The 20642-nt window shown below is 39.6% G+C and overlaps 1 pseudogene; it reads left to right on the forward strand.

Annotated features, from left to right (window-relative positions):
- The window catches only part of LOC143640213 (transmembrane protein 163-like), a 192469-nt pseudogene that overhangs the window by 104149 nt on the left and 67678 nt on the right, over positions 1 to 20642 (forward strand).

Here is a 20642-nt window from a genome sequence, read left to right on the forward strand (position 1 = left end):
GGATTGGGGTTTCTGATTAGGCATGGTGACTCTTTGATTTGTGTTTGCAAAACCTAACCTTCTTTGCCCCAGCCTTTGACCTCTCTTTAGTTTCTTTCTTTCTTCTTTTTTTTTGAGATATTTTTAAAAAATAAATTTATTTATTTACTTTAATTGGGTATATATGAAAGCAGAATGCATTTTGATTCATTGTACACAATTGAAGCACAACTTTTCATTTCTCTGATTGTACCCAATGTAGCATTGTATCATATGTGCAGTCATACATGTACCTAGGGTAATAATGTCTATCTCATTCCACCATCTTTCCTGCCCCCATACACCCTTCCTCTCCTTTCCTTCCCCTTTTCCCAAAGTTCTCCCATTTTCCCCATGCCTCCTTCCTCCCCGTTATGGATCATCAGCCACTTATCAGAGAGAACATTCCACCTTCGGTTTTTTGGAATTGGCTTACTTCGCTTAGCATAATATTCTCCAACTCCATCCATTTACCTGCAAATGCTATAATTTTATTCTCTTTCAATGCTGAGCAATACTTCATAATGTATATATACCACAATTTCTTTATCTGTTCATCTATAGAAGGGCATCTGGGTTGCTTCCACAATTTAGCTATTGTGAATTGAGTTACTATAAACATTGATGTGGCTGTATCACTATAGGATGCTGATTTTAAGTCTTTGGGTATAGACTGAGGAGTGGGATAGCTCATCAAGTACTTTCCTGTAGCACATGACCATCTTTGCCCCTTTTTGAAATGAGCATACTTTCTAGGACACTTTCTCAAGCTCTTGTATGTTTAATACTTTCTCATGGTCCTCTGCTATATCTGTCTGTGTGTGATCCAGGGCAGTTCTGATTGAAGTGCCTCTTGGTACCTCTACCAGCACCTATGTTGACTTACTATATGGTGTTATAAAGTGTTCAGCTTCATGACATCATGAGAAGCACAGTCTTCAATTACAGGTAGCTGCAATTTGAGTGACTAAATATTTTAAAATGAATGATCAGTGGCCCAAGAGCAAGAGGGAGTTGCCTTTTTGGTCTACTGCTTCTTGTATAGTTTTGTTCTTTAGTATTCTTTGGTTAATATGGTGTGATTAGTGTACATGTGTATATGAATGTGCTGACATATACAATGGGAAAACTAAAAGTAGTTTGGTTTCCTCTAAAAATGAGCTGATCTGGCTGCCAGACATGTTTTCTCAGAAACTTCATAAAACCTCTCCCCTTTAGAGAGTGTGAAAAATGTTCTGGGAGGGCCCAAGAGGGTCAGGTTAGCTGGGCAGCCAGAGTGGGATGGCAGCTGCTCTTAGATATTTAGAAGGAAAAGCACCCAGTTTTAGATAAAATGTGAATGCTGACATTCAATTTCTCTCAGCAAAGTGAAGTAGGGAATTTCAGCTATATTCTGAAAGAGACAAGCATCATATGTTGTTGAGGCTATTTGCATATAGACACTTAAGAAGAAGATGTGAAATTTTTCCTGTAGTATGTATTCTCTAGTTAATTTAAAAAAATATTAATTGGCTTTTTTTAAGAGGAAGCAGATGTGTTTTTTTTTCTTTCAAATAACTACTTTTGGGGATAGAAGCTTGGCTTAAAAATTAAAAAAAAAGAAAGAAAGAAAGAAAGAAAAAAGGAAAGAAAAAGAAGGGGAAAATTAGGATTACCCAGAAATGGTATCTCAGGATTCTAATGGTACACAATAGATTCTAAATTATTTTCCTCCAATATTTCCCTTTACCCTTAACTCACAATCTTCCTTCTCTGACTCTGTTATCACTGGAACCAGAAGCTGGATGGTCAGGAAACTTGTCTTTGTACAGGATTTTAGAACTGGATCCAGCCTCAAAGGTTATCTCATGGAGCCTTTTGGTCAGCAAAAGTTGGAAAGACCCTGAATCTGCATCCACATCTTGCCCATGACTTGACTTATAAATATGTTGGCCTTGGATCCAAGTCCAGATTAATTTTTGTCTCAAAGACTGACAACCTTTACACAATAAATGAATGAATTTTAGTACATATATTGTATATTTTGGTGGGGTAGACGAACTCCTGAATAAGGACTTTGTTATATGTTTCTGTTGTTAAACGAACATTTTATAACGCCATATAGTATGTTCTATCAACTTGCTTAATTGGGCTTGACAGTTGGGTTTTCGCTCTTAAACAGTTCTATCACCCTCCTAATTAAAATCCAGTATATGGTGCTATGTCTTTTAAATTGATGACCATGACTCACTGAGTTGAGATGGTCTAATTAATTTTCAACCCTTAATGAATTCTAACTCTCTTCACCTTTGATTCCTTCACTACAAAAGTCTTTGAGGTATAGACAGCAAACATTTAATATGCTCTGAAAATGTATCTTTTCAATTTAAGAAAATTCCTTTATTGCCATGTAATTGGGCAGGTAAAATGCTTTTTGCTTTGTTTAATAAAGTGCATGATGAAAACCTGGGACTGGGATTTCATCTGAATACTAATTTTACCAAGTACCTTGGTTTGATAATTGATCTTGGATACATAGGGGTGATTTTTTTTTTCATCATTTTATTTTTTATAAGACTAGATCTCTCAATTTGGTATCCTATGAGGTTTTTCATGCTAGGTATGAGACAAGAAATCATTACTTAGTGCAAGAGCAAAGTTGTTGACAAGAAATACTCTTGTAGTAAGCAGTAAATTGTTAATTACACAACTGATATCTTACATACAGTCTTTCAGTTTTTAACCACAACTTGGGGTTTTGAGACCTTAAGCAATTTTCCCATCCTTACGCTGGTACAGAACATTTGGATTCAGATTTGGGTAATTCTGCCCAAAGTCCTGTGTAACCACTAACTTGATTCACCACCCCAAGAGAGAGCTTGTGTTTTCCCCATCAGCTCCCTTGCTAAAGGGAAATTAGGAAAAGAAAGGGTTGGATGTGGTTCAGGTGATAGCAGGAGGATCATTTAGAACTTGGATGAATATAGAACTTTTAATTCTGTGAGTCTGTCCATTTTATTTGGAAATCCAAAGAGCTTCTTGGTGTTTGAAATTTCAAATTAAAATTAAAAAAATTATGGAGCAATCATCCTGAAAAATTACCAGAGTCTGTTGTAGCTTTAGAGTCATACTTGTGTGTGCTTTCTTTTTTTTTAAATATTTTTTTAGTTGTAGGTGGACACAATACCTTTATTTTATTTATGTGGTACTGAGGAATGAATCAAGGGCCTCACACAAGTGAGACGAATGCTCTACCGCTGAGTCCCAGCTCCAGCCCTTGTGTGTGATTTTAATTTCACTTTATAATTTTAGGGGGAAAAAACTAGATGGGTTTGTGAAAGAATTTCATATCCTATGCTACCTATATTTTGATAAACTAGAAAGTTTACCAGTAATCCTTGTATTGAAAGCTTTTAGCATAACAGTTGTATATATATATATATATATACATATACATATATATATATACATTTACATATTAGATACATCCAGGATGGAGGTAGGGAATTTGGGGACAGAGGGAATAAATTAGATTATTGGAGAATAGAGCAATCACTTTTACCTCCCTTCCAGAGAATATAATTGGGCTCCACTTAGCTGTAGAAAAAAATTGTTGCTTTATATCCACGTGCACATACACACACACATACACGTTTATTTATCCAATTAGAATGTGACGTTTTACATGCTCAGAATTACTGAATCTTTGCTGTGTGTCAGATTACAGGACATATTGAAAGGAGAGTAATCACACCTGCATGTTGGTATTATTTTGGTTGTGCAAGTATTCTTCATATTAACTTGCCATGGGGAGGTGTTGTCTGATGTCTTTTGCAATTTGTTATCAAATTAATCTTTTCCAAATGGCTTCATGCAACATTACACATGCAAAATCTAACCACTACATAACATTTAGCTTCACTATTCAAATGGATAGCAACCTGGAAATATAGCTGGCTAACAGGAAAGTCACACATTCCATTTCTGGTTCTAGAAAGGCTCCAGCAGCACAGTGGTGGTATTAACATAAATAAACTGCTCCCTTCCGTAGGTGGTTATGTCTGGGTGCTTCTATTTGGCTTTGGTGAGAGTCATCTTTTTGAAATGTGGCAAATCCAGAACAGGAAATAATGTGAACAGAACCTATTGGTGGAGTTTTCTTTTGGAGTTAACAAATTATGTGACTTTTCACTGAAAGCCTGCCAGAATCCTGCATAGCTAATTGGAGAACTTTACTTTCTCTCTATTTTTAAATTATAAAAATAATATAACCAAATTATCAAAAGTAGAACAGTTAGAGGGTTGAAAAAGTCATTTGGTTGTAATTTCCTTTTTTTTTTAAAGAGAGAGTGAATTTTTTAATATTTATTTTTGAGTTTTTGGCGGACACACCATCTCTGTTTGTATGTGGTGCTGAGGTTCGAACCCGGGCCGCACGCATGCCAGGCGAGCGCGCTACCCCTTGAGCCACATCCCCAGCCCCTTCCTTTTCTTAATGATGGAAGTAAACAATTCTGTGGGCACTAGGCTTGGCTGGCCTGGGCAGGTGATGGAGGCTGGGGAAGGCCTCTAGTTGAGAGGGGTATGGCCTGAAGAGTAGGGACACCTGCTGGGATTTCCTGGTGAAAGAGGAGCAGCAGGGGAGATCTCTGCTAGGCTTGCACCTCTGACCATAGCAGCTCCAGGATAACTTCCTTCCTAGGCAGCACCCCTTGCAGGATGCCACCTCCTGTCAGGCCCAGGGCCACTCTTTCCTCCCTTTGTCACTCCAGTCCGACTTTTGTGCTCTTCTGGTGCCTTAACATCCCAGTTTTGCTGACTTCACACCACAAATTAAAGCAAGTTAAGGTCTCTTCATTTTTGCCATTGAGGGTAATTTCTATTCCCTGCTGGGATGTTGGCTGGCACACAGGCATGTCACAGAGATAAAAGGTAGATTTGGGTTGCAGAGAGGAGTTGAATTATAGTCCGGTCATACATTTCTATGTGCGTATGTATACATGCATGCATATATGACAGCTGTGTGTCAGTGTGCCAAATGCTCAAAAGTGGCAGCCACCTTCGTCAAGTTCAGGAAAAATCTGTTGGATTTTGTGCTGTCCCCTTTGCTTAGTGCTAGGGTGAGGTTGGAGCAGAGATTCACAAATAGGAATAAGATGGGCATGACCTGTGGGGAGCTTCCAGGCCAGAGAATTGAGACATACACATGGTCTCTTGGATGGGATGGGATAATGCATAGATAAAAAATATTTTTGGGTTTAGGAAGAGTTGGTTCTGTAGCATATTAGCAGGGAGTAAATACCATCTTTGTTTACTGTGAGCTTGATTTAGGAGGTTTAACAGGATTGTCCCCACCTTCCCTCCTGAGACAGTGATGATAGCATGGGCAGGAAGGCAGCTGTGCATCAGGGGAGGGAGATGGGCTTGTTTTCAAGGTGCCAAGTCTGCCCTTTCTCTTTGGGACTTGAAAATACTTGCCAATACATTAGATCATGAGAAAGGTGTGACCCCTGCTGGCCCTAGAGCCTTCAGCTTTGTAAGCAGAGAGACTCAAAAGAGGCCAGGCCATTATCTGTCTCCCCTGCGGGTTCCTTTTTGTGTGGGAGACCTTTCTCTATGAAAAAGAAAGCCTTGGCCTCTCAGAGGCATTGGTCTGATTGGTAAGGAATCCTGCTGGGCCATTTGCACAAGGTTAAAATTCTTACTGCCACTTAGTGTGTGGCCCTTTTGTGTTGGAGAAGCTTATTTTGCAAGCTAAAAGTAGGCCAGGTGGGACCAAGCCCTTGCAACTGGGGATGCAGGTTTTTCCCAGTCATAGCTGCAACAGGCCCTATTGGCATTTTTATTTTCCTTATTTAGTGAGAAATACAGCAGGATCAGGCTTTTCTGAGGATTAAAACCACACTGTAGAATTTCACAGGCAGGTCACTATCCATAACCTCGTTTTTTAGCATCTTTTCCTCTACAATCTCCAGGAGTTTTCAAAATCCACATATCTCCTCTATTCTTCCTCTGTGTTCCCTGTGCCTCCTCTCCCCACTGCTGCCCTTTCCTCAGGGTCTTGTTCTTGGAGACCTTCTATAGCCCACCACCCTGAATCTCCTCCCTTGATCGGTCAGCATTCTTCCTCTGGTTCTCACCTCACTGTGCTCACTGAGATTTTTGTTTCCTATGCTGTCTTCCATGTGCTTGCCCACTTCTTATGCACAGGCATGCCCCAGGGCCTCCTTCCTGCTCCTCTTTGGAAAACTCCTCCATCCCCCACTCAACACTGTGTGGGAGGATCCCAGGACCCCCCATGAGCCTGGAGACTCTCCTGGAGGCCAAGCCTGAAAGGAAAGTGAGAGAATAAGAGACGAGGGGGTGAGGTGGCCTAGGTCCTTCATTTCTTACCCACCCCGTCTCTCGCTTTCTCATTTTCCTTTTATTTTCGGTGCCAAAACCTGGAATCGAGTTCCCTGGCCTGCCTGCTCCCCTCTTTGAGGGTCACTGAGCATCCCCAGACCCCAACCTGGATCCCATGTTGGAAGCAGGCCCTCCATTCTGTGGAACGCCCTCCCCCCACCATTGCAGGTAAGGTCTGGGAATGCTACAGAGTCTTGACTTCTGAGGGCAATCAGGGAACTACTCCTGGTGAGACTGAACCCCAGCCTTGTGTTACTCTATCTCTTCTCTATGCAGCTCCAGCACTAAGCACACAAGTGCCTCTATGGGCTCCTGCCCTGATGCTTACCCAGTGGTGGAGACAACTCCCCTGAGTTGTCTATCATCAACTGCCCTCAAACAGGTGATGATAGAGACTGGCGAGGACCCATCTCTAAACTCACCTCCCTCCTCTCATCATGGGTGGTTCCTGGTCATTCCCTCCCATAATCCCCTAGGTGGCCTCCTGACTAACCTAGGGTTTCTTTCTCTCAACCGGGACCTAAAGCTCCCAAAACTTATCCGCTTGTGCAATCAGATCTGGCCTCAATATCCTTTGGATAATGACTCTAGATGGACGCCTAAAGGCACTCTAATCCTGTTAATTAATTATCTTCCCATTTGACCTTCAGGTGATTTCTTCATCCAAATTTGTGAGGTTTCTTTTTGTTTGTTTGTTATTTTTGGTAGTTGTGTATGGACAGCATGCCTTTATTTCATTTGCTTATTTTTATGTGGTGCTGAAGATTGAACCCAGTGCCTCACACATGCTAAGCAAATGCTCTGCCACTGAGCTATAGCCCCAGTCTCTTTTGTTTTGTGTGTGTGTGTGTTTGGTGCAAGAAAGGACACCAAAAGACAAGAACTAAGTAAGAGAAAGTGACGAATGAACACATCTTCCTAAATTTTTGGATTTGTCTGTGCCATGGTCCTGTTTTACTCTTAATGCTTGGGCATTTTATTTTTCTATAAATTCATGCTTTGCAGATCTTTCATCACCTACTCTTTCTTAGGATATCAGGATCTGCTGTGTCACTGGTAATACAGGTTTCATTTCTTCCTAATTAGTGTCTTGATTTACCAGTGTTTTCATAAAATTTTACTCTAAATTATTAGAAACATAATTAAAAATACAATCTGCTGAGTGGAAACTGGAGACTCTGGAATGTAGGCCACATGATCAATGATGGCAAGCTCTGCACTGTGGGTCCCTTTTCAAAGTTTACCCTGGGTCCCATCGCTTCCTGGGCCCCAGTATGGAGGTAGAGCTGCAGCTTCATCCCAAGAATAATGGCTAAATTGGAGCTAAAAGACATTCAAAGTTTTGCAGAATGAAAGGACACAAGCCTTAAAAAAAGTGAAATATGAAAATAGAAGGGAGACCAGTAGAGTAGGGGGCAGGAGGAAGGGAGGGCCTGGAGAAGTAATGAAATCTACCAAACTGTGCTATGTTCATGTGTGAATATATCATAAGGAATGCACTAACTAAAATAGTAACTATAGAAGGGAGATCAGTAATAGTAGAGTAAGTGGGAGAGTAGGGTAGAGGGCATGGGAAGGTACTAAGGAATGAGATTGATCAATTATGTGCATGTATGAATATGGAATAATGGATTTCACTACTATGTATAATTTTAATGCACAAATGAAAAAAATTAAAAACCCAGTAAAATATTCCAACTAAAACTCTATCTAAATGTTTTGGGAAATGGAATTCTCTGATTATTTGAATTATGGTTTTGATTCCATCATCATCATATTCAATACTAGAACAGTGTAGACCTCTGGGCATCACATCTATTCCCACACACCATCAGGAGCTGTCGATTGGTCTTTATCTGTTCACATCAGCTCGTGATATTTTGCGCTGGATAATTCTTTGTTGGGGCTGTCATGATCCTTGTAGGACATTTAACAGGAAAGCTGGCCTCTACTCATTAGATATTAGCTGTCATCTTCTCTCCCCATGACAACTAACAATGTCTCAGACTTTGCCAAATGTGCCCTGGGGTAGGGGGGCTAAAGTGTCCCCAGTAGATAAACCTTGATTTATACCTTTGTAGTAGTACAACTTAAATTTCACCTTCTAGACTTTCATCCGTCAGCTTTTTATTATTATTATTATTATTATTATTATTATTATTAATATTATTATTATTTTACATGTATTTCAAATTAGAATGGAAACATTGTCCTCATTTAGGTTTTTCTAGTTGCTGGATTACATACACAATGAGAATCTGTTCTGTAGAGAAATGACTAGTCCTCTGTAGTCCTGTATTTCTGTGGCTCTCTGTGCATGGTGTCATGATGATGTTGTCCCGGGAAGACTGAATCTCTGTTTCCTCTGACCATTTAAATAATCTCCTTAATTTTCTTTCAGGCTGATTGAGCTTGAAGGAATCACAAATTGCTTAGAGGTTAGACAGGGTGTGAAAGGTCCCTGGTGGCCAGTCCAGCAGCTTTGCTTGTGGGGCCTGGATGTCTGGGGCATGTTGCATCTTTGCGGACTCAGCACGGCATTATGCTTCTGGGTAACCATGTATATTTTAAAAGGGATGAATATAAATATCATCTAAATGTCATATAAAATCTCCTCCATGATAACAATAATTTTTCAATCCATTTTGAAGATTATTGGTTCTTTGCAAGGCTGTACAGGCTTCCTTCCTGAGAATTCATTTTAGATCACTAAGCTCTTAAGGGTGTATAATAAGCTTATAGTCCTCTGTTCTCAGACAGTCTGCCCTGGGGGGCGGGGGGGAGACAGCAACATGTGCTAGGATGGGCATATGACTGGAAGTCAGGACAGGAGGATTCTTGCCCTGGTTTTGGACACATTGATGACCAGGCTTCCGTCAAGTAGCTTCCCTCTCTGGACCATTTCTTTTTCTTTTACATAAGGCTGTTGGATTAGATAGACCATCTCTAAGGACTCTTCCAGCTTTAAGTGAAAATGTATGATTTTAATTAAAGTGGTAATTAACTGGGTATTTTAAAATATAGTAGAGTTGAGACTTTTTTTTTCCTAAAAGGATGGATAGTGGAAGGATATTAAAAATTATATTTATTCCATCCGTGAAGCATTCAAGCAATGGATGTAATTAATTAATGTTGCCATGGAAAATTTGTGGACTGAGAAGAGTCATTTTTGCATCTCCATTCCTTTTAGTCTATGCCTCTGAAGTGAACTGACTTCTCTGGAAGATATATCTAGGAGTGACAATGTGATTTTCTCTCTGTGAATCTGGACACCTGAGTGCCAGTTCTTGCCTTACTATGTGATTTTTGGATAAGTTGCTTCTGTCTCAGGGTTCCATTTTCTTTTTAATGAGAGGAGTTAGCTGTGATCCTGTGCAGAGAAGGCTAATGGAGCAGGCTGGAGATTGCCTATCCTAAAAGTGCTTGCATGCTTTATTGGCTATTGGTAGTGTTTGGGAGCTTGGCTAGTAAAGAGTTGCCTACACAGAAAATAAATTTTCTCCAAATAAAAGTGGCTCACTGTGCCTAAACTGTTTGTGCAACCCATGTGGTTTATGTGCAACACGTGCTTTCCTCCTGGGAGTTTGGAGTTTTGGTAGGTACTAGGTGGAGGGTACCTATGTAAAAGGGTCCCTAAAATCCCTGATCACTAAAGTTTTGAACAAGTTGTTGTCATAACCTGTGGAGGAATTAAACCTGTCTTCTGTGACTCCTCTGGGAGAAGACTCTTGGATGCTTCCATTTGGTTTCCTCCAGACTTTGTCCATGGACCTCTCCCCTTTGCTCAATTTGCTCTATATCTTTTTGTTATAATGAATCTTAGCCATGGATATGACTATATGCCAAGTCTTGGGAGTCTTTCTGGTGACTCACAAAACTTGGGGGTGTTTTGCGAACTCCTGACGTAGATACTCTAGAACTTGCTGAAAATATATTTTGTAAGTAGAATTATTTGGATATTTTTTCCAAAGGAGAAATCATTTCAGTATCTTGGACTTTTGTCCCCCTTACAGTGGTAGGAAAGAAGGGTCATGGAAGAGGCAAATGGTGGTGAGATAGCAGAAGTGCTCCTGTGCTATGGTCAAACCACAGCCTAGTTGGCCTTTAGGGATGAACTTTTTATTGTGAGAAAGGGTCAAAACAAAGTGAGGTTAACTAGGCAATACCATTTCAGCCATCATCCCGTTAGCTGTAGATTTTACATATTGGTGGTGTGTCTATGCCTTTGAATTGGATGTAATTGGATTTTTAAGACTGATCCTGTGTCTATAATTTGAAGGGAGCTTATTTGAAGAAACCGTCATGTGAATTGGTTCTTAATTTATCTTTGGATGATGCCAAGATGAGAGGGGAGTAGTATGAGTCTGAGCATCAGGCGCTCTGATTGAAAGAGATGTAAGTATGTTGTAGCAGTTGAGAGTTCCAGGATAAGCGGTGAAAGTCCCTCGTCTTAGCATAAGCAAAATAAATGAGAATGTATTACAGAATAGAATTGGCCATATCCATGAGATCAAATGATATCAGAGTTCAGTTCTCACTCCCTCCTTCCTTTCCTCTCTTTTCTTCTTTCTTCTGTGTCAGCATCATTCTTAGACAGGCTTTCTACATGAGTGGCCTTGAATTGTCCCCCAAAAAAGTCTCCCATATATCAGGAGAAGAAAAACTTTTTCTGTCCCATCATTTCTCTCATTCTCTGAAAAAAAAAAAAGATTCTGATTGTCTAGTCACTGTGTCCAGGGGGTGGGATATGCTGCAGTCAGGTCATGTACTTTCCTCTAATGGAGGAGGATGGGGTCATTTTAGCTACTGAGAAGGACTAGTCCCTGCCTCAAAGAAGAAGAATTTTAAAAAAGGAGTGGGGAACTTCTTTTACCAGAAAAAGGAAGGAAGAATGAATGAAAAAAGATGCTTAATGACTGTCCACTCTCTGCATATATGTGCTTCACAGTTAAGGATTACCTGGCGTTGAAGTTGAGAGTCATGGTACCTATTGCATGGTGGTGATTGATAGATATCTCTGAGAACTATCTTTGAGGATAGAAATAGATCAGCCTTATTTTGATATTGGATAGTAATTGTAGCAGGGGTTTTGATGTGGACCAGGGAATGAGGGTAGGTTGTGAGGCTTAATGAATTTTCACAAAGTGAGCTTTTCTGTGTAACCACACTCACACTCACTCATCTTCCCACCTGACAAGTCCTTCTCATGTCCTCTGCAAGTCACTGTCCCACTCCAGAGGTAACCACTGTCCTGATTACTGCCATCATATTTCTCTTATATATTGCTTGTATGTCTTAGATCTTTACCCAAATATTTCATAGGAATGCTTTTGTTTTTCTCTTTGTTTCTGGTTTGTCATTATTCATTCTTCTTACAAGGATGGTATACAGTGGGTTCTTTTTTGCTACATTTCTGCAGGTAAATCTTTGACAGAATTCTAATTCTGAAGATAAGGAAGTTGCTGTGATTGAAATGAAATGGGGCCAGGATGGGAAGACTTAAATCTACAGGGTCTAAGAAACTCTTTTTGAAGAGCCATGAGGTAGATGCTTCAACCATGGCAGAGAGTTTGCAGACTTTCAATTTTCTGACCTGATACCTAGTTATGAGTTATTTATTAGTGCTGAGTGGAAATAGAACTAGTGCTACTAAGGAAGAATTATTGTCAATGGATCAAGAAAAACCATGACTCTCTTTATTTTCCTTTGGAGCATCAATACGGATTCATCTTTGATTTATAACTCAGTATCATTGGGAAATTGTCCTGGCTCATGTAAAATGCCCCAAACACAGCTCTTTAGCTATAAAATCCTATTAGAATTCAGTCTGGGTTATTTGACAAAGTGACATCATAGAGTATCTATAATTTCACTTTTGTGAATTTCATGCTTGCTCTTGTAACTGATTCCCCAGGCTTCTCTTGTGATATTGGGTTGGTCATTTGATGGATCTGGTGATGTCTTTTCTTTGTCGTTGTATTCTTCTCACTTTAGAGTATACATAGGATATATGGATAGGTAATGCATTTGTTGATTTGGAAACCATACTTCAGATTTCTTTCTTTAATTCCCATTTTTACTTCCGTATAATCTATAAGGACTCATGCTCAAGTTAATGAAAGCTGACAGTATACTTGAAATAAAATAAATCTAGGTTACCCTAAAATACACCCATTGACATGATTTCAAATAAATTGAGGCATATTTGTTGAGAAAATTATTTTAGTTATAGTATAAATTTTATTTGAGTCTAGTTTTATATTTTTATCTAGAATAATCCTAAGATTGTGCAGTTAACTGCTTAGGATGTGATGGCAAATTTGAAAAAAAGAGACCACATAGGTTTTCAACACCTAATAAAAGAGATAATGTAGCCAAATGGAGATCTGACCTTCCTAGTCACTGCAGAATATTGTCTGGGTTTTATATCTCCTCATCAAATGTCCTGGACAGTAATATAATTGAAAATATTTGCATTTGTCCCTCTCTCTCCTCCTCCTTGATTCTCCACTAACATTGTCCTCAACTAGGAAGAAAAGTTTTATTGCAAAAGGAGAAAGGTGTTCTCCTAGGGATTTTAATTTTGGGAAATTCCTGACTATTTTAATTTTACTTTGTGGATATTGAAAAACATATTTGATTTGTAATCCTATAAATTGATAGCAGACCTAGGTAGTCTAAGATGTCAGCCACTTAAATCCCTATCTGTACAAGCTATTTTTGGCCAAATAAAATTTGTCTGTGTTGGCAAGCAACTCCATAGAAGCTGATTGCCGGTGCCCTGACCCATGGTTAGGCTGCTTTATTTGGTTGTGGTGCATGGACTTGTATTTTCACCTTGGAAATCCATGCAGGTACATGTACAACATACACAGGAAGAGAATCCAAAGCATACAATAGGTTATGAAGTGGAATGAGAACATCCTTTCAACCTTGCACTCTTATTCCCTTTCCTTTAAAGTAATCATCACCCCCAGTTTTTTTTTTTGTAGCTTCTCTAAAATTTTATTTATATAATTTTATTTCCATGAACACCCATGTACCCACACATATGAGCTTTGACAATTACTAATGATCTTGCTTTGCTCACTTACTATATTTTGCGCATTACACGTCTATCTTTTTCAAGAGCTTAATAACCTCTGAGGTATGGATATGTACTACTTCATTAAAGCACTGCCTTTATCAATGGAGTGATTTAATATTTTGCTTTTATGTATCTATAATAAACATACTTGAATGTTTCTTTTGGCATCTGTGCCAACAAAAGTACAGAATATATTTCTTAAAGTATAATTGCTGAGTGCAAAGAATGTGTATGCTACATTTTGATAAATATTTCTAATTTGTCTTATGAAGAGATTTCTCTACAGAAAAGATACTGCATCCCCATACTTTCACCAACACTCAGCATTTAAAATTTCCTTTTATTTCTACTGTTGTCATAGGTAGAAATGGAATTAATCTTCTTCTTTATTCAATTTGCCATCTGTTTCTTGACTTTTAATGAAATTACCAAAAAAGTCTAAGAGCTTTATAAAAAATAATTTGCACATATCATATAAAAAATTAAAGACCCAGAGAAGAGTCACAGATCAAAATTGTGAAGCTTAATAAATCTTCATACACTAAAAATAGCTGTGAAGTCATCATTCAAACTCACTTATGTTCCTACCTGAGAAACTCTTCCCATGTCTCACAGATTGGGAGTGACATTTTGCTTATGTTCCACACCTTGGCTTGCCTGGCCCTCCACCACACTCCCCTGAACTGTTCAGGTCATTAGCTCCCTGACTGTGGAGGCCATTTGACTAGGAAGATGGATTTTAGAAATTTAGATGTGATGAAGATGTGTATGGTAATGTACTTTCCTATCAGCCAGAAGCATTCACGAAGCACACAGTGCACCTACTCCCGGAGGCCCATCAAAATTCTGATTTTTGCTATTTTTATTTTAGACCTCGGGTTGTATTGTTATGAGTTGGATAACTTTTTTTCCTGCAAATAAAACTATTTTTTTTCCAATTTGAATGGTCAAATATGATGGCTATAGGAAATTTGGAAAATACAAAAAGTAGAAAAGAAAAGCATCTATTCAAACCTTTCTATCTAAGATTACCCACTGTTATCATTTGAGGGAATTTCCTGCCCCCTGGTTTTCGGTGCATTTTTAAGGCACAGCTGTAGATTTAGTTATATCACATCATTTTGTATCTTATCCTAATAATCTCCCATAACTGCCTTTCTGTTCTCTTTCATCTTAGAGCACCTGACAAGTCAGAGGTCATGAGGGCTATCTCAGGGTCTTTGCATTATCTTTCCATTATCTGCAAGGTTCTTTCTCTAGATAACTACATGGCTGACTCCCTTCTCCTTTGTCTTTGCTTAAATTTCAGCAAAGCTTCTTCTGATCTCCTCGCTCAGTTTTCACCTGCACTAGCCAGAATTCCCTGTCCCAAAAGACCCATCATTTCCCATAGCAACCTGGAAGTATGGCACCCAACATACTACCTGTCTGTTTATTATCAACTTCATTATTTTGCTGAATATGCCACTATAAGCATTAACTTTTGTATACAATTTAAGCTATGTGTAGCCCATTCTTTGAATAGACCATACATGAACCATTGCCATACTGCTGGATATTTACATCATATCTAGCGTTTTGCTATTATAAATTATATGAACCTGCTATGAATATTTTGAATATAAAGCATTTTTTAGGCATTAAAAGAAATTCTTGGACATGGGATTATTAGGTCAAATTATATTGTATTAAGATTCATTTGGCTGCAAGTCATAGAAACTCAACAACTGGCTTAATAAAATGAAATAATCATTGGATGATGTATTTGAGGAATTATTGAGTGAGGCTATTTGAGGAATAGAGGGTTAGATTTCCAACAAGGCTGATTGCAGAGGTTCAGTTGATGTCCTTGGGGCTTTCATCTGTCTCTGATCTTTAATTTCCTTTTCCTCTGTGTTGGTTTCATTCTGAGGCAGTCTTTACCCATTTATGTCAAATTCACCACCTATGGCTCTTGGTTTTGTCTTATAAGCTATGTAATTGTCTCTTAGTCATCCTCTTCCCAAAATTTTTGACAAAATTGGGAGAGATTCTTATTGCCTCAAATCAAATTTAGACAGCTTTGAATCATTCAATTTGTACATGGGACAAGTTAATGGGATATACCAGAGTGGGCAAAATGTCGTCCTATCCATATCACTTCGAGTAGGGCGGGTGCAGGTCCCCAGATGAGAATTGCTATGCTCCCACCAGGAGAAGGATTGGATGTTGGGCAGGGCACCAAAAATTATAACTATGAACATTTAAAAGACTCTGAGTAAAAAGGAAAAGCTGGGATGGCTGGGAATGGTGACACACCCCTGTAATCCCAGCAGCTAGGGAGACAATGCAGGAGGATTGCAAGTTCAAGGCCAGCTTCAGCAACTGAGTTAGGCCCTGTCTCAAAATGAAAAATAATAAGGGCTGGGGATTTGGTGCCCCTGGGTTCAATCCCTGATACCAAAGTGAGAAGCGGAAAGGGAGGGGAAGAGAAAGGACCCCAATGCATGGTAAGAATGTATTTATATTTTTGTAATTCCAGCCTAACAATGGCAAAGCTGCAGAGGAGGAAGCCCAGGCCACAGCTCGCTGGGGAATTGAATGAGGTTCCCCAACCTATAATAGCATGCCTTGTATGCTCTTGGTGGTCACTAGCCTAGGTGCATGTTCAAATTATGAGGCATGGAGACAGGTTCTATTGTGAATATCAAAAACATTCTTGGAGATTCCTCTAAGGAATTCTGGCAATAGTACTATCCAGATAAAGATAGGTTGCTGATATCAAGGGCTTCATTCCAGAACAGCTGCAGGGTGTATTAAACAGGACCTGGACCTATATAGTGAAGGCCTTGGTGATATCATTATCACTTCTGTGGGCTCTGTGGGCCCTATCTTGATAAGAACAGCCTTCACTGGAGAACTCTGCTTCACTGTTTCCTGGTTTCCCTTCTCTTTGTTGACCTTGCCAGTTTGCAGCATTATTATTTAAGGTTGACAGGTCCCATGTCTGTCGTCCACTGTTGAACCTAACACCTGCCTTATGGGCAATGTTGAACTTTGTTGGCCCCATGATGGCTTTTGGCTATGCTCAGTCATATGTGCCTTGGGTGATCTTCCTGGCCCAGGTGAAACTCATTTGTAGCATGTGGGAAGCTGGAAATATCTCAGCACCCCATGGGGGTGGGGATATAGTTCAATTGTACAGCACTTAACTAGCATACAAGAGGCCCTGGATATGAGCCCCCAGCACTGCTCCCCAACAACAACAACAACAAAAACAAAATGCCCCATGGATTACCCTGCAGTCTTACAGAACAGAACTGTTTAAATCAATCTGACTTTGTTTGTCTGTTGAGATTATTTATAACCCAGAATTAGGATGTATTGTGATGAATTGTGGAGCAAAGAAAATGAAGTTATTACTTGATACTCTTCATAAATTCTTCAAAGGCCATCTGAACTCTTCAATTTGAATCCTGTGCTAATGACTATTTGCTGTTATTTAACAGCAAACCTGGGGACCTGGCCACATGGGGAAGTCGTCAGAGCCAAGGCTGTGTGAAGGGCCCTTCAGTGTACTCTTGATTCCACATGCAATTTTTTGGCATTTCTCCTTTTCCATGTCATTAAAGAAATTAGATGGAGGCAATTTATAAGGAAATGATACATATCTTTTAAGGACTCTTGCATTTTCCATGATACACGGGGGACAGAGGAATATTAATATTCCATTGTGCTTCAGTTATCCATCTACTGGGCAGGTATAATTCTCACAGCAGAACTCTCCAGTATAATTTAGAGTGTTCAAAATCATGGACATTGAGCTCCCCTAGAGTCAAGGAGTTGGCTGTTTAGTGGCATGTCCTTTGATTTCTGATTTATGAAATAAGTTTCTTACATATTTCACTATAATTATGTAAGCGTCCACCTTTTTGAAATCTGTGGACTACTATATAAATGTCTAGTATAAACAAATTGCTCAGATACAGATATTTTAAAATCATGGCTTACCACTTACAAAACAGGTGATCTGTGATGACAGGTGAGGGGAGCTCTGTTTTATTTGTGTGTTGTCCTTGGTGCCCAGGCTGGAGAGCACAAGTGGAGACAGAGTGGGAGCTCTGGACTGACACCTCTCTTTGAATCCCATTTAGATAATGTCTGTGCAAGATCTTAGTAGGGATCTTTCTTATCAGTTGTGCTGACAATAAAGCACAGCTGAGATGTTTTAAAAACAGACCATAAAGGGAAAACCCAAATACCCTCTGTGACTTTTATGATGGAATTTTGTTCAGTTTAGTTAACAATGACTGAGCACTTACTGTAAGCCAGTTTCATAGGGCATTTCTCCCATGCTCAGGACAGTGCTGCCGGGGATCAGCTACCTCTTATACACATGTTGACAGGGTCCTGGAATTAATGCTCTTTGGGAAGGCCCAGTAGCCTTTTATACCACCCAACTACTGTCTTGTAGTACTGCATTGCTGAGAATGGCACTGCACAGATGGCTCTAGACCCTCCCTGAACTAGTAAGAGCAACAGCAGGAACACCAGGAGCTATTCCTGACAAAGACAGAAAGGTGAGGGGTTTAGTTGGTCGTTGTCCACTCATAGTTTGAGCCCTGGAGTGTGGCTGAGTTGCAGGGAGGACTAAGAAACATTAGGAACCCTAGTTTTAGTCTCCATTACTGATTGTACCCCAGGCTTGTCTTTCTGCTCCTCAGTCTTTTTATAGCAAACAAGGGTTGATGAAAGCTCCAGTGTTTAAAATTCAATTGTAACTACATAAATTGACCGACGAGGCTGTCTTGTAGTAGCAATCATTAAATCACAGAAAATGGAGTATGTTTGCTCCACTTTGGGTCCAGTGACCCCTTTGTGGCTGGGAGCAGGGGTACACAGCACAATGCTTAAGCAGTTGACTTTCTGGAGTCCGTTTTTGAGGGTTGGATGGCAAATAGATCCCCAGAAAGGGACATTGGGGTGAATGGAAGTCCATATAGGTGCTGACCTCTGTGCCTGCCTCCCACCTGTGCTCTCTTGCAATTCCTAGGCTCAGGATCCAGCTGCTTCCAAGCTTTACTGACCCAGAGGTGGTTGCATTCCTTGAAGGGTGGGTGTTGCTTGTTGAATATGGCTTTTGTTTTATGACTGCCTTTATTGAGTCAAATTGAGGATAGTTTTTGAAGCTTGCCTCTGCTTTGACACAAAATATAATTAGACAAATGTGCCACCCAATTAACTTGTACCTCTAATTTTTGAATATGGATAAAATGTTTTAAGTAACTGCAGACATCTATTGTTTAATCTGAGATCACTTGTCACTTTAAAAAAAAAAAAAAACAGCTGTGTTGATATCTATTAAACTCCAGTGGGCAAAAAAAAAATTTTTTTGTATGTTAGCAATAATGTGCACATTAGGTATCATTAGATCACTAGATAATAATTACCTTATTATGGGAGGAGTTTGGATGGTTGAAGTTTCACTTTGAAAGTTTAGCATATTTTCCAGTTCCCCAACACTACTTTCTAAATTCTCAAAGTCTCTGAAGTCATTTGATTGACAACTACTTAAGCACGCTTATCCTGAAGTTGGCTATTGGGTGCTTCTGAACATGCTGGGGAGGGAAGTTCTTGCAGGTAGAGTTTGGAAATCTTTCACTCTCAATTTTTTTTAAATTCTCAGATTTTTACAAGGACAGTTAATTTTTACTTTTATTCTCTTGGAGCTTTTTCACTGTTTAAAAGGCTGTATCAAATGTATTGATATACACACAAGTGAGAGAAATTGTCTATGAGGTTTTAAAATATTCTGAATAATATTTTCTTTCTTTTTAGCTGTCTCCATTATGAGGTACAGCACCTCTGCTTTTGGGTTTGCAGTAAGTAATCTGAAATGTACTTTCATGAAATTTTGCACGATTTTTCTAAGCTCATGAGTCTCACCCTAAGCCCTCAAATAAGAGGGTGATTGGAATGGGTAACACACCTTTTATGGAAACAGCTTCTATAAAAATTATAATTCAGTAGAATTAAACTGCAATGAGACTATATTTCTCCAGCACAGCTGGGAGGGAACCACATTTTTAACAAAGTAGTTAGTTGAGAGGGTGTTTTAGGAATCTCAGTTCTTTTTTCTCTTCCAGGTTGTGTGTAGACCTGGCCTGTACTGGAGTGATGCATTTGCTGGTGTCGACAGAGCTGTTTGAGAGTTAGGATTGATACTACTCACGTTGGGATAAGCCAGTCTGTAGCCCAACTAGGACTGCCTGAATTCTCAGCCTGCCCCCTGAGGGAAGTTGGTCAGAGAAAGCAGGTCTCTTTTTACAGGATTAGGGTTAATATTTTGAAGCATTGGATAACAATTCCCCATGCCCCTTCAAGTGTCAGTGCTTGTAGTTTTCTGGATGAGTAGTGTGACATGGTGTGATGACTCACAAAAGAGCTCATTTCACATCCCTTCTGCATAGAGGTAGGGTTTCCTGTTCCTGCGGGTATGTGTGCATGTTCCTAAACCCACTTCTGCCCTTTGTTGTTAAGAATTTAATGTTTGGCGGGTATGCAGATTCTTTTCAGAATCTGAAGAAGGATGTGGATTGTCGAGAATAATGCGCATCACTGCACACACACACCACATATATACACACACACTTTCTTCCTTTACTTTAGCAAGACCTCACCTTTTCCCTGAACACCCTCTCCTTCCATCCATTTTTCTCTCTCTCTGCATTTCTCTTATTCAAACACAGTGCTGAATTTTGTATGCAATATTGAAGTGTTGGTGTAGTTCCTGGAGCCTCTAGGTGACTCCTATCCTTACCCCTGAACCCAGGTAAAGCAGTTCCATTGACAGCCAGTAAAAGAATCCTTACCCAAGATCTTTGGCTTGGGATATGCGGGAAAATGTTGAAATTATCTTGCTGGCCTTGGGGAAATGAGGGCCACATCTTCTAGAACAGTGTACCCCTGTCCCACATTTCCAGAGTGCTAAGAGTCAGGGGATGTGGCAGCAGATCCCACCAATAACACAGGGGCTCTGATGCTGCTACCAGGTCAGCACTTGGGTACTGAGTCTCCAGTCTCCCAAGATTTTACGATGAAGATCTTGAATGGCTGCATCAAAGTGTCTAAAAAACAGTGCTTCGAATCACTCATTCAGATATTCTGAATCACA

The sequence above is a fragment of the Callospermophilus lateralis genome, unplaced genomic scaffold (genome assembly GCF_048772815.1).
Source record: "Callospermophilus lateralis isolate mCalLat2 unplaced genomic scaffold, mCalLat2.hap1 Scaffold_137, whole genome shotgun sequence".
NCBI classification, from domain to species: domain Eukaryota; kingdom Metazoa; phylum Chordata; class Mammalia; order Rodentia; family Sciuridae; genus Callospermophilus; species Callospermophilus lateralis.